General features: G+C 38.8%; 1 long non-coding RNA gene across 6 annotated transcripts in view; it reads left to right on the top strand.

Moving 5' to 3' along the window:
• LOC108392021 (uncharacterized) overlaps positions 1-13,995 on the top strand; it is a 174,379-nt gene that overhangs the window by 50,464 nt on the left and 109,920 nt on the right. The gene's annotated exons all lie outside the window — the stretch shown is intronic.

Here is a 13,995-nt window from a genome sequence, read left to right as displayed (position 1 = left end):
TCTTTTTCTCTTTTGGTTTTGATGGTACACAAATTAAACTCATTTCCTCTAGTGAGCTGGGAATTCAGAAAAAGGAACCTGTTGGAAATGTGAACATTCCTGTTCTTTCTGACTGTGAAGTATCATCAGAAAATTTTTTATATTACACAACTTTTACTTACAGAGGAGAATGGAGGCAGGGTTCACCAAGAATGTTTGGTAATGTGGAACTGAGAACAGAATCATTAATCACTTATAGAATGAACAATGTAAACACCTCTGGTTACAGAAATGATGAAAATCTGGTAGACTTTAAGTTTAACTTAGGTCACCATGGAAAGAAGTGTATCAACATTTGCTAAGCACCTAGTATGTGTCAGACATTATATATATAAGGCATTCCCTGTGCATATTTCATCTCATTCAATTCTTAGTGCTATCCTGAGGCTGAGTAGCTTTTTCAGTACAAATTATTAGAGATAAGGAAATTGAGACTTGGGGATTTTAATAACATGTTCAGTGTCATACATCTACTAAGTTGCAGTGTTTAGATTTGAAATCACTTTTGTTTGATGCAAAACTGATGCAATTTCCACTACAGCACCCTGCCTTTATTGGTGTTTTTATACACTTCATAGTCCGGTTTTCTGGTTTATGGGACTAGCCTATAATCTTGATCTGTTTTGCAAAAATGAATGGACTAATAAATTACTAATTATAAAATATTCTGGTACCTGCAGAGGACATGTGATTATCAAAAAGAAAAATCATGACATTTTATAGTTACCTTCTAAGATTTCTTTTGTTCAAGCTCAGGATTAATATAGGACTCTTACCTGTAATCTCTCTTTAATAGCATGAATGAATGGAAAGCAAATGGCCATTGCAAGCATTTCCTAACATGATCCTTCCTTGCTGTTAACTTCTTTTAAACTTTTAGATTCATGGGAACATTGAGGCCAGACTGCTGTCTTATTAAATTCTTTTGATAAGAATATATAAGATGCAAATGGGAAAAATGCTACAGCTTTGTAAGGATCATCTCTGGGTTTCATAGCCTGCTTAGGAAGAATGCATCTATGGGCTATAAATAAGGAAAAAAGAGCATGCAACATTGTGTATGTATTAAAGGCTGCAGTTTTGCAATGTATAATAAAAAAATATATGTACATAAAAGAAAGACTTAAAATATGCCAAAATGTGAACCATAGGTCATCTGTGGTTGAAAGCACATAGGGCAGTTCCATTTCATTTACAAAATATTTTTCTGCATTTTCTAATTCTTTAAAATGAAAAATGTGTTCTTTCTATAATCAGAAGAATGCAATGAATTTTGCCCATATTTTAAAGAGTATTCTTTTGAAAGGGTTCTAATGGAGTGTGAGGGTGAAAATATCCTCAAATGGAAACAATTTTGTTTGTAAGGGAATTCAGCTTTAAAATGGAAGCCAGGTATTGTCTCTCTGATGCCATGGCAACCAGAAGAAAACTGCACAGTCCAACACTGGATAAAAATGTGCCTCAAGAGTGGGTAAGAAGGAGGCAACCTTGGACCTCTTTTTTGTTCCCACTTCCCCTAGAACAGAAGGCTGCATTGTGTTTTTCTAGCTGACTCCATCACTTTCCAGCTAGGCTGCTGTAATAGGAAAGTGTAAACAATAATAATAACCTTTTCCTTATTGAAGTTTTAGGCCTCTCCAAAAAACTGCATGCTTTCTCTGTGGAGAAAAGCTTAGTTTCTTTTGAGAAAGGGGCTTCTCCGTTTTGTATTTCAAAACAATGCTTTTCAACTAACACAAAGCAAAGGAACTGGGGAGAGAGAGTCATGAAGCCAGCCAGAAAAGTTGAACCAGAAATAGGGAATTGCTGCTGCTTAGAGTTGCAGCCAGAAATGCAGTCTTGGGAGTGGAGGATCCTGTGTGGCAGAGCCTGGCCACGGCCTATTGAGACCCTCTGATGTCAGAAATCACAGGAGAATGGTGCAGCTGCCTGGCATTTGATAGGTTTGGGCAGCTGATCATTCTAGGAAACTGATAGCAATGGTGTCATTCCTATGAGTGTGATCCAGCCAAGAAGGATGCAGATTTTGTAGCCCGAAGAAAGCTAGCTTTGGAGGATAGAGGGCTTATGTCATTTATCTTCCTTTCTTGAGCACCCATCAGTAAATGTTACTGAAATGCAATGGACTGATTCTAGCTACTGCTCTGAAAAACTTACTGGCTGTGGGGCCTGTAGAAAATCTCTTCATTTCTATAACAATTATTGGCAACTTTAAATAACTTTTATTTGTACTGAATTGGATTTGGTCAAAAAATTTTACTTTTACAGTGTAGGCCATAATCATGAACTTTACCAGTCCCTCAACTTTCCATCACTTGGAGTCTAATAGAGAAACATAGAATAGTAACTGAGGTCAAAGCATCATTCAACTCAATAAAAGCTGAGGACCATTTTAGTCCTGAGCCATGGTAATTTGGTAGGGGAGTGTCTTATAAGGTTGAACATTTGTATGGGATTGTTTAAAAAGTCTATTCATGTGGACTATCTCATTTGATCCTCATTGGGAGTGAACCAAGGTATCTACACCTAATGATATGCAAGTGGGCTCAGTTCTTTCACACTATTCTACTAGCAGCCTGGGACCGTGTAGGCATCTCAGTCCAAACCATATTCTACAGTCTATGTAAAATGTTACCCACTGGTAAGACTGAGCATGCTGATAAGTGGTAGTTGGGTGTGGGTTTGGGAGGGGCACACAATTCAGGTGTGACTGAATAAGTTATGATCCAGATGGAGTCTAGCCCCTTCAAATTTGATGACAATACTTGTGGACTTTCCCAGGTCAGGTGAGTTTGGGTTAATCCAAGGTTTTATCAGAATGGTTTCAAAGTTGATATATAGTAAGAGGAATCATCTAACAAGCCATGTTCTTTTTCTTGTTGCTAAGAGAGAAACAGAGAATGAAGCTATGTGAAGAAATACAGGAAGTGAGTGGTCAGAAGCTGAAATAATTTCATTTGCTGAAATTATCTGGGGATGGGTGTGTCTTTGCCTAATATATGTATGTACTTAGCACAGTGCTGGTACTTAGCAGGTTCTCAGTAAATGTTAATAAGATAAAGTAATAATAAATATTAATTATGCCTGGCCTGTTATTGTTTTTCTTTCCTTTCATTAGGCTTGAGTTCTGATTTCTATACTGCTTTTGGCCACCAGGTTATTGTCCGCTTACTTGCTTCTTGACATACTAGATACACTTTAAAATTTGTTGAACAGTGTAGTTCTAGGGGGAAGGGTGTTCCTGGCCCAGGGCAAGTTCCCCCCCACCCCACCTCATCCCCAGCTATGAAACTGGTGAAACTGAAATAAGTCAAGAGAAAGGATAGATTGGGAGAAAGGCTTTTATTTCACACAGTTGCTAACCAGGCCCAGCTCCACCCACCTGGCTGCAGCTCACACTCCCCCTCCTCTGTGTCCCCCTTCTGGCAGTAACTCCATGGGAGGGTCCTTGGTAACTGGCAAGTGCCATACCGATTACATACCAGGAACAGAGGGGAGAAGATAACGGCTGTTTTCTCTTCACCCTTTTTCCCAGATCGTCAGGAGGCTCTGCAGTGGTAAGCGCCCACTGATATGTAAATGAACTAAGGCTAGGTGGGAGATTCTGGAAATCCTGCCATTTACCCCACAAACGAATAGATGAAAGAAGGAAGAATTCAGTAGTCTATGTATTCACTTCTGAGGCAATGTTAGTATTCTCCATTCCAGAGGAATTAAAAAAGATTACACCCATTAGCATCAAAACTTGCATCTTAAATTTAGTGGTGTTGATGTTAGTCAATCAATTTAGTATTAAAATAAGCAGTATGGCTTTTCTTTTTCTCCTCCTTTTCCTTTTTTTTTCCTTCCTTCATCATAGATTTTATTGCATAGTGCTTAAAAGGTGGGATATAATTCTATTTCTTAAGTTGACCATTTCAAAAGTCATTTTATTTTAATATTTAAGTATTGTCAAAGACAAACAAAGCTGGATACCAGTGAAAGTGGTGAAGACAGATTTTAATCAATAATGTACTATTGCAATAGGGAGAAGAGTCCAGCATGAACTGAAGTGACTTTGATAAGTAAAGTGACAAGTGGGTGTTTTAAAGGGAGAAAAAGGGAATAAGAAGGGGGGATAAGAGGGGCTTTGGAAGAGATAGGGAAGTGAATAATTACAAAAAGTGGGAAGGTAGGGTGGTCTGGGTTTTCTAATTGGAACTTATTAAATTAGGTTCTGTGGTATTTAATTTTATGTGCCAAATTGGGCCATGGGATTCCCAGCATCTGATTAAATATTACATCTAGGAGTGTCTGTGAAGTTGTTTCTGGAAGAGATTAGCATTTGAACTGAGTAAAGCAGATGGCCTTCCCCAAAGTAGGTGGGCATGATCCAATCTGTTGAGATCCTGAATAGAACAAAAAGGTGAAGGGAGGTTTGAGAATTTACTCTCTGCCTGAGGTTGAGGTGTGACATCAACCTTCTGCCCTTGGTACTTCTGATTCTCAGGCCTTCAGATTCAGGCTGGAATCTACACCATCAGCTCTCTGGTTCTCAGGCCTTCAAACTACACCACGGACTTTCCTGTGTCTCCAACTTGCAGGTAGATTATGAATCTTCTCAGCTTCCACAATCATATAAGCCTTATTCCCTATAATCAATTATAATAGTAAATGTAAAATACTAAGCACAGCACATAGCACATACTGAAGATAATAAATAAATGTTGACTACTCTAGCAGATTATATGTGTTGGCTGGATCAACATCTCTTCCAATCTCCAAGCATGCCTCTCTCTAAAGCTGGAAGAACTGCATTACACAGACTTCCTTGCACTAGGTTACATATATGATTTAGAGTCTTTCTATCAGATGCATTTTTTTGAGGCTTGACTTTAAATTGAAGGTACAGGGCATCCATTTCATGGCAGAGTGTAGTGGATTTGTACTCTGTTAACTTAGCTAAACATGAACTGAGTTTTTCAGAATTCCCTTCCCTGTATAATTCTGGGTTAGCATGACTTACGTGACCTTGCATGAGATTTGGAATGTGAAAATGAAGCAATGGCCATATTCTTCTTACATATTCTATTCTCAGAAGGTCTGCGCAGGAGCCCAGGCACAGTTGCACTGGGGAAGTATGTGTGGTCACTATCTGCAGGTTTAGTTCTTTGGTGTGGGTCAGTAGCTGAGCCCACAGCTCTGCTAGCTCCTGCTAGATCCCCTTCATCAGCTTATCCAACTCCTGTGCCAGGCTTGTGTGCAAAAGGATGCCAGTTTCTCCTACAGGGCACCCCATTATTGAAGTTGGAGGCTTAGAAGTAGGAAGAGACCAATGTGGGTTTCAATTTTTCTTGTGGGCTCCAGATAATCCTTGCAGGTTCCAGGTTACACTTGCTCTCTTCTCCTTCACATCCATCTCTCCTTCCCATCTGCCTGTCCTGCTGACCTGAAGAAGTCAGGCTTCAGCACCAGGTGCAGGAGCAACATACACAAATTGTTGAACCACTCACATAATTGTTTAAGGTCAAATCACAATAGATCCCATATTCTGTATCATTCCTGGCAGCTCTGTTTCTGTGACCAAGACACCAAGGCAATGTGGTCCTGGGTCAGCAGCTTCCTGCAGAGGAAAAATGATTCTGAGGGTCTAGGTACTTCCTAGAAGTCTATATTTTGCTGACTTCCAATCATTTTATAAGCTTTTGATACCTGTTAATAAATTCATTTGTTCTTTTACCAGCCAGAGTGCTTTCTGTTGTTTGTAACAGAACTTTATTACCTGTTTACCATGGTTTCTGTCTTCATGGAGTTTATGGTCTAGCAAGAGAGAAAATAATACAAGTGTGATGTTTTTCATTTTCCTTCCATTGAAAGATTGCCTTTGGTTTTTATTGACACTTTTCCCAGTTCCTAGGAGGGAAATAGTCTTTTCCCCTTGTTGCAGCAAAAGGAAGCTGGGGCAGAGGGCATTTTGCTAAAATTCACATGTAAGTTCAGTGTAGGAGCCAAAGCTTCCCTGCACGCTAGCTTTGGGATTTGGAAGAATGTTGGTTCAGAGTGGTTGGAAGAAGGTGCTGGAAAGTATTTTCTTGCTAGACGTGATAGTGAAAGAAAACATCTGGTTTAGAAACTTTCACAAGAAAGAAAAACAAACAAACAAATAGAAAAAGCTATCAGAAAGCCTATACCTTCTATATCTAAGTAGGTGTAGCTTTAAAATCATATAAAGTCAAAACCAAATTCTGCCTAATACTTGTGGTTACTGTTTGCCTTTCCAAATGTAGCTGAATGTTATTATTATAGGAGCATTTTGCTGAAGATTTATAAACTGAAATACTTAGCTTACATTGTAAATGACTGTTCAGAATTTAAAGTGCTGCTGTTTGAAAATTCTAAAAGCTAAAATAACATTTTACATTTTACATGTTTTCATCTGGCAGGATTTTAGGATCTTACCCCATTTTCTAAATAATAGTACAATCAGACCTCTCCTTAGATCTTCTTTCAGTCATGGAAGCTGTTTCTTCTAGTATATGCATCTCCAAGTAATGGTAAATACTGATGAGAATGGGACATAAAGAAGACATCTTTCTCTCTGGAATCTCAGGACTTATGGAATTCTGATTTTAGTCTCTATATCTTCCTAATGCACCTATGAAATTCCCTGAATCCTTACCCTGGTAGGCATTAATACTTAATACAGACTCTTTACTGCTGAATCTAAGCTGCCAGTTTCTCAGTATGGAAATAATGAAGTAATCAGGAAGCCAAGGTCACCAACTCAGGAAAGGGTGGGGCTGACTCACAGGAGAGGGTGTCTGTCTATATGGGGAGGAATAGTCTTTAGCTGATTTGGATGGAGCCTTCAGCATACTGTTTTAGGATGAGAGAATTAGATCCACGGACACTGAGTATTTATTATGTATTATGCCTGTGCTACACATTTGAACACTAGGTCATTTAATCTTCACAATAATCTTGGGAGACTAGCATTGAGACAGGGACCATGGGTATAGTCAGAGTAGGGTGAGGGCCTTCAGAAAAAGCAAGGCAAGATATTTACAATCAAAGCAATGTAACAACATAAAGTCCCTATCAAAACTCTGTGTTCAGCATTATGCAAAGTCAAGGTCACACTAATTCTCTAAGGTAAAGATACCAGACTAGGAATATAGACATCTTCATTGACATCAGTTAAAGGTCAAAAGGCCAGGAGCAACTTGGCCTGGAATGTTTGAGTGTCCTGCAAGGGTATCTCAGCATAACCCGTGACTTCACTGTAAACAGCCCTAGCAAACAGACAACAACCCAGCCCACCTTGAGGGCAGGCAGGTGGTATAAGTCCACACCCTAAGCCCTCAGTTCCCAAAAATCCCAATAAATCCCCTAGATAATGCACCACCCCGGGCTCTTGTCCCCTCCTGGTATGAGCCAGGAGCTCTTTCCTCTCACTTTATTTCTAAATAAAAGCCTGTACCTTGCTCTCTTACCTTGAGTGTTTGTGAAGCTCATTCTTCAGCTTCATAACAGGAACCCCGGCATCAACATCATGATTCATTATTATCTCTATTTTACAGGGCAAGAAAGTAAAGCTCAGAGAGGTAAAGAACTCATTAGATGTTGCATACTGCAAAGAAATGGAGTCAGATTCATGTTATAATTGCTCCTTTACATTGCCACTGTCTTTGAGAGATGGGAGCAACTTACCTCTATTTTCCCCTGTCCTTCAGCCCCATGGACATTTTTGAGCAGATTCACAGTTTTGGGGATTTTGAGATGTGAAAAAGGATTTAAAAGAGTGTGTCCCCAATCTGCGTTATTGCAATTAAACCAAACACCAAAACACTCACGGTTATTAGCTGAATAGGCTGAATAAATCAACCAAACCTTTAATGAGGTTGGCCCTTACAAGTTTTCTATAGTTTAAAGTAACAATAACCAAAATGCACTTAAAAGAATGATATACCTATTTATCAGGAGATAACCCTTTAAAAGTGATCTCTTCTTCTTGTTTGGGGAAGGACACTGAGAAGCATCCAGGAGAATGAATAGGCAATGGGGTCGGGTGGGTGGGGTGGTAAGGGACAAGCACTTTGGAAGGTTTTTCTTGTTTCTTTAACCAATTTGGAACATGGAACGTAACAGATGCTCAAGTATTTTTCTAATAAATAAACTTTAACATGTATTTTTTCACGTCTGTCTTCCCCCTAACTACCTTTTCTCAAGAATTCTTCTTTCCAGATGGTGGTTGGAATATAACATTTTTAGCATGTATTTCTTTAGATTAATAAGACATTCTGTGGAATTTGTTCTGCAAATGCTCTGTGCACGCACAAAAAAATGACCTATTTATGAGGTGCAGGAGTCTATTTATGTCTACTACATTATGTTTGTAAATTATGTTTTACTTTTGTATATCTCAATTTTTTTCCCCTGCTTAATCTGTTTCTGATAGACGTGTTTTAAAATCTGCCACTATCATTGTTTTGTCTAGATTTCCTTATAATTTTGTTTGTTTTAGCTTTATAAACTTGAGGCCAAAATTATTTTATGCATACATGTATATTGTTGTAGCAGGGATTAGTATTTGTTATGTATGTTTTATGTATTATATACATTATACAATATACATATGTATATTACAGAATGTTCTTTATAATTTAGTACACATCTTTTTCCTTATTATTTTCCTCCCATTTTCTTGCTTGGAACATGAGCTTATTTTGATTAATATTTTCATGATATATCTATCTCATAATTTCCAAACTTCATATGTACTTTTAATGTGCTTCTTGTAAGCTGAAAAAAAGTGTTTATAATGTCTGTCATTTAACAGGTGGTTTAATCTATTTACATTTATCATGATTATTGGTACATTTGGACTGTTTTCTGCCATCTTATTTGTATTTTCTAGTTATCATCTTTTCCCTTCATTCTTTCCCCTTCTTTTTCCTTCTCTTTCTTTCTTTTGAAGTGATAGAGTCCCCTTCCCTCTTGTTCCTTTCTTGGTTTAGAAGCTAAAATAACAAATGTATATGAAAATTACATATACATGTATTTATATACACATGCACATGCATATATATGTGTTATACAGGCATACATAATTACATACAATTGTATGTGCAAGGAGATATATAGATAAATAATATGTGTGTGTGTATATATATATATATATATATATATATATATTTGATACACATACTTGTCTCTGTATACTCACAGAGATTCTTGTCTATATAGAGTCTATGGGTATTCTTGTTATGTCTGAAAATATTTTTATTTTGCTCAACTCTTTTTTTTCATTTAGTGTTTTTTGCTCATACTCTTGAAAGATATTTTTGCTGAATATAGAATTTTAGATTGTGCATTATTCTCCCTAAGGTTTTAGAAGATATCATTACATTATGTTCTGGCTCCTGTTGCTACAGATGAGAAATCTACTGACAATGAAAATATTAAGTGAAATGTTGATAGTCATTGCTATTTAGATATTCCTTCTCTTCCTTTGCTAGTTCTTAAAAGTCTTCTTTTTACATGTTGATATTCTGCTGATTTGCTCCAATGTACTTAGATGCAAAATTTGTCTTAATTTATCCTGCTTATCCTTAGAGTTTTCTTTCATTGAGTACTCACAGCCTTCTTCATATTTGAAACCATATTAATCCACTCTATCTTTGACTATTTCATGAGCACTATTCCCTGCAACATCCTTCCTGGAACTGCTATTAACTGTTGGAGAGTCTTTGTTTGTTCATTATTTCTTTTGACTACTTCATGTTTTAAAAAATCTTTTCATTATGCTATTCTGAATTTTGGTGAAATTTTCAGAATTGTACACTAATTTACTGATTTTTATGCTTTGTAGATTTTATCAAGTTTGACTTTTTAGATATTGATCTTTTTCATTTCTAAGATCTTAATACATTCATTTTTTCATTTCTATGAACTTGTTTCAAAATTTACCATTTTTAAAGATGGATGTTTTTGCTTTGATTACCTCTTTGAGTCCTTCAGACATTTCCATTATGTTTGTTTCTGCAGTTGGCATTTTGGCCAGGTGGTTTTTGTTCTGGGGGGCTGTCCTGTGAGCTCTAACATTGTTCAGCAGCATCCCTGGCTCCTATCTGCTATGTGCCAACAGCACACCTACCCCTATCAGGTGAGACAACCAAAAATGTCTCCAGTCATTTCCAAATGACTCCTTGTTGCCAAAATCATTACCAGTTGAGAACTACTGATCTAGAGTGTATTTATGCTCTGTTGATTTATTTTTTAAAACTTACTTTCTTAGTGTTAATTTTCTTCATGCGTGTTGGAATTTGATGTGCAAAATTTACTCTCTCACACTCTGTAGTCTAGGCTTCTTCCAGTCACTGTCAGTGGCCCCTTTGCCACAAATTCAGAACCAGGTCTTACATCGGTGGTTTGGGTTCCTGTCCCATGGTAATTTTAAGGATATCATAGATTCTCAGATCCTGGTCAAAGTATGCTTCTTTTACCTCCCTGGCATCCAGCTCTGGCAAGCCATTGCCTCAGAAAGCTGCATGTAACAACTTTTCTCCTTTATTTTGATAACCTACTTTTATACAGTGACACCTGCTCCATTCCTCACCTTCTACATTGTGTACAGGGACCAAAGTCCTGGCTGTCACTGCCCACACCTGTTCACAGAGTCTGGAAAGCTCTCCAATTTCACATTGCTGTCTGTTTCTGTTTCACAAAGATATTTATCTTGTTTGTAAGCATAGTTTTGTGTTTTTGATGTTCTCTTTCCATGTATTATCTATCAACACTGTGGTTAGAAAAAGGGCATAGGGTGGATAGAGTTTGGTGTGGGGGAGTCTCAAGGTATGAACTTAAATGAGAATGGTTAAACTATATTTTAAAATTCATGGTTACTGAAAAGAATATAAGTTAATTTTTGGTGGCTCTAGCCCAGGATTTGTCCAACTGAGAGCTACAGGCATTTGGGGCCACGTAATTGTTAGGGGGCTGGGGCCCGTCTTGTGCTCTGTAGGATGTTTAGCGGCATTCTCAGCTTCTATTACACAGATGCCTGTAGCAATCTCTTCAGCCCACTAGTTGCAGTGACCAAAATTCCTTAAGATTTCTGCCAAAGACACCCTGGGGACAAATTGTCCCCAGTTGAGAACTGCTGACATCAGTATTTGATTCTTTACATACATAAGGAAAATTTACACTGATTTTTCATTTATTTTTTTAGAGTATATGTTGTTACAGCACTGGATTTCCAATACATTCAGTTAACAAGGCTGTCTAGATGATACTGTCTGATTGGATGTTAGTTGCTTCAGAGCATATATAATGTAGAAGAATGTTCTGGAGGGCATCAAAACACATAAACTATAGGGGACTTGGGCACTTGTGATTTGTCCTTGACCTTTTCTTGTTCTAATCCCATTGACAGGACTTCCTCTAAGTTATAATATCACTTTCAAGAATAGTTTCATTTAATAAATGCCACCCAGCCCATTGTTGATAGGACAATGCTGTCAAGCTAGGGCTTTGGGGGAAAAGGAATGGAGGCTGAGGTTGTTTGTTGTGTAGAAGGCTCCTTGCTTCCCCTGACAGCTCTGGGGAGACTAGAAAAATAACTCGGTTATCACTAATCTTGCCCTTTCCTGGGGACTCCACTTGTTCCTTGAGGAGATCTAAGACTGAAGCTTGATTTTGACATGTTGAGAATTTTCTTTGCCCAAAGAGCAGTTCTGCTCCTATGGGAATAGGACTAAGGCATTGGGTCCCAGGGTCCTGGTCAGAGGTCTGAGGGAGTGGCAGGCACTTGCTGTGTCACCACAGACGGGGACCATGATACAGAGTGCTCAGGGGATGCCTGGAAAGCTGTGGCTCTTGCTGATGCCTGCTGGCAGGGATCAAAGAGGTTCAGCCAGAAGATGCAGAGCCAGATCGGAAAGGAAGGCAAACAAAGGTGAGCGTGTCCTCTCACTGCGGGGTCTGGCCTTGGAACAGAAGCCTCTCTGTTTCTGTTCTCTTGGTCTTAAAGAGGAAGCTTGGACAGACACTCAGTGTTGCCCTTGTTTTGTTAGGCGAGTCCTTCCCTCAAGGCCTGGAGTGTGTTGTTCCTCTTGGGTATTAGTCCCTGTGTGAGCTAAGGTGTGGCTCTGTGACCTTATGATGAGTAGTGGTGTTGTAGAGGGGTCTGTTGCCAAGAAAGACTTCCTCTGCTCATGATCCTCTGTTTTTTTAGCTTTATAGGGTCTTAAGCTGGACACTGTAGGCATTTTAAACAAAAGAGAGAGAGAGAGAGAGAGAGAGAGAATTACCTCTCTCCACCTGTGGCTGTCATGAAGCTTGGAGGGGTTGCACCTTAATGGCCTCTCAGGAGGATTATGTATTAGGCTCAATGTCACCTTGCTTTCACTTATCCAGTTTTCTAATATCTTTTCCTCAAAATAAAGGTCCTGATTTCCAAGTCACAGCTTCAGGTGTGGCACTATAATAATGTTTATGCATTTATAGAAAATATAATTATGTATTGGTGTTAAAGGACTTTAAATAAAACATTTAAAAAGTAAAGCTTGCTGAATAAATGAAATATTACCAAATTTCCATGGTTTCACTCAAATAGTAAGGAAAGCACTCCTTGATCCCAGTAAAATATCAGAAGCAATCTTTTGTTCTAATGCTTGTTTACTACATTTGAACTTCTCTCATAGCATTTAAAAAATTTTCCATCTTTCATCAGGGTTGTTTGTATTTTAGAATCTTGTTTACCAGATTATGAAATCTTAAGAACAGGGTTCTATCCTGCATCCCACTTGCCCCACTGTGATAAGGTTTAGCCAGAGCTGGGCAAAGAGGCTTCTAGTAGATATTGGTTGAATTAATTTATTGTTAAAAAGAAAAGGAGGAATCATGCATACAAGTCTTCTCAATCTCTCCATCATTTTCCCATTTTATGATGTTAATATAAGTACTTAACTTAGGGGGGCAAAAACACATAAGAAACATAGTTTTAATACATCCTTATTTGCAACCTTTGTGCTTAAATACTTTCCTCCTATGGCTTATCTTCAAGGCTAAGACAAACAGCAGATACTTCCACAGACCTTTATATAATATAGACACACACAGTTGTACAAAAAAGCCCTTTCAGTGCCCCACTGTTCACATTGTCTTAACAGGCAGGAAATATATCTGCCGGTATCACTGATCCACATGCTCCCAAGAATTTTGCCTATGGAACTCTAATAGTCAGGGTCTAGCCAGAGAAGCAGAGCCACTGTGAGTGTTAGAGAGTCAGGGATTTATATAGGAATCACTATATAAAACCGTGAGAGGAACTTAGAGAGTGCATTTCAAAAAGGAGGAGTTAGAAGATGAGAAAAGAGTAATTCTTCCTCTTAAGGCACTTACACACGTTGTAGGGAAAAACTGAGAAGCTAGGCACACCCAGCCATGGAAACAGGCATGGGAACAGGAACTTGTCTAATGTCTATGGAGTGCTGCTGATTTGTACCATGACTGCCTCTGCAGGTCCACAGCCAAGCACCTGGTGGTGGGCATGAGGCCTCCATCGCTCAGCAGCGTACTCAGAGGAAGAAGAGCTGGACACATCGTGGGGGAGAGCAAAGACCTGCTGGGCAACTGTTCCTCATCACATCTCACTACAATGACTTCCAGAGGGTAGTGCCTACCAAATCTCACACAAGGTTCTCTTTTGGCCAACTTTAGCCTGGGATCGTATATGGGGGAGGATTCTGGGGACCTCGGTTTATAGCTTAGTGATGCTGATAACAGAATGATCCAGCACAATAATGTATCCTACAGCATGTGGAAAGGCAAGTAGGGACAACCCACTCCCAAGGAGAGGAGCAGATGCCTACCCTTCTCTCTCTCTCTCTCTCTCCTCTCTTACCTTTCAGCTTCCCAGCTGAATCCCAGACACAGTGAGCAGAGACAAGCCATTCCGCACTGTGCCCTGTGGCT

Source organism: Manis javanica, chromosome 4 (genome assembly GCF_040802235.1).
Source record: "Manis javanica isolate MJ-LG chromosome 4, MJ_LKY, whole genome shotgun sequence".
Lineage (NCBI taxonomy): Eukaryota > Metazoa > Chordata > Mammalia > Pholidota > Manidae > Manis > Manis javanica.
This window is presented reverse-complemented; position numbering and strand designations above follow the sequence as displayed.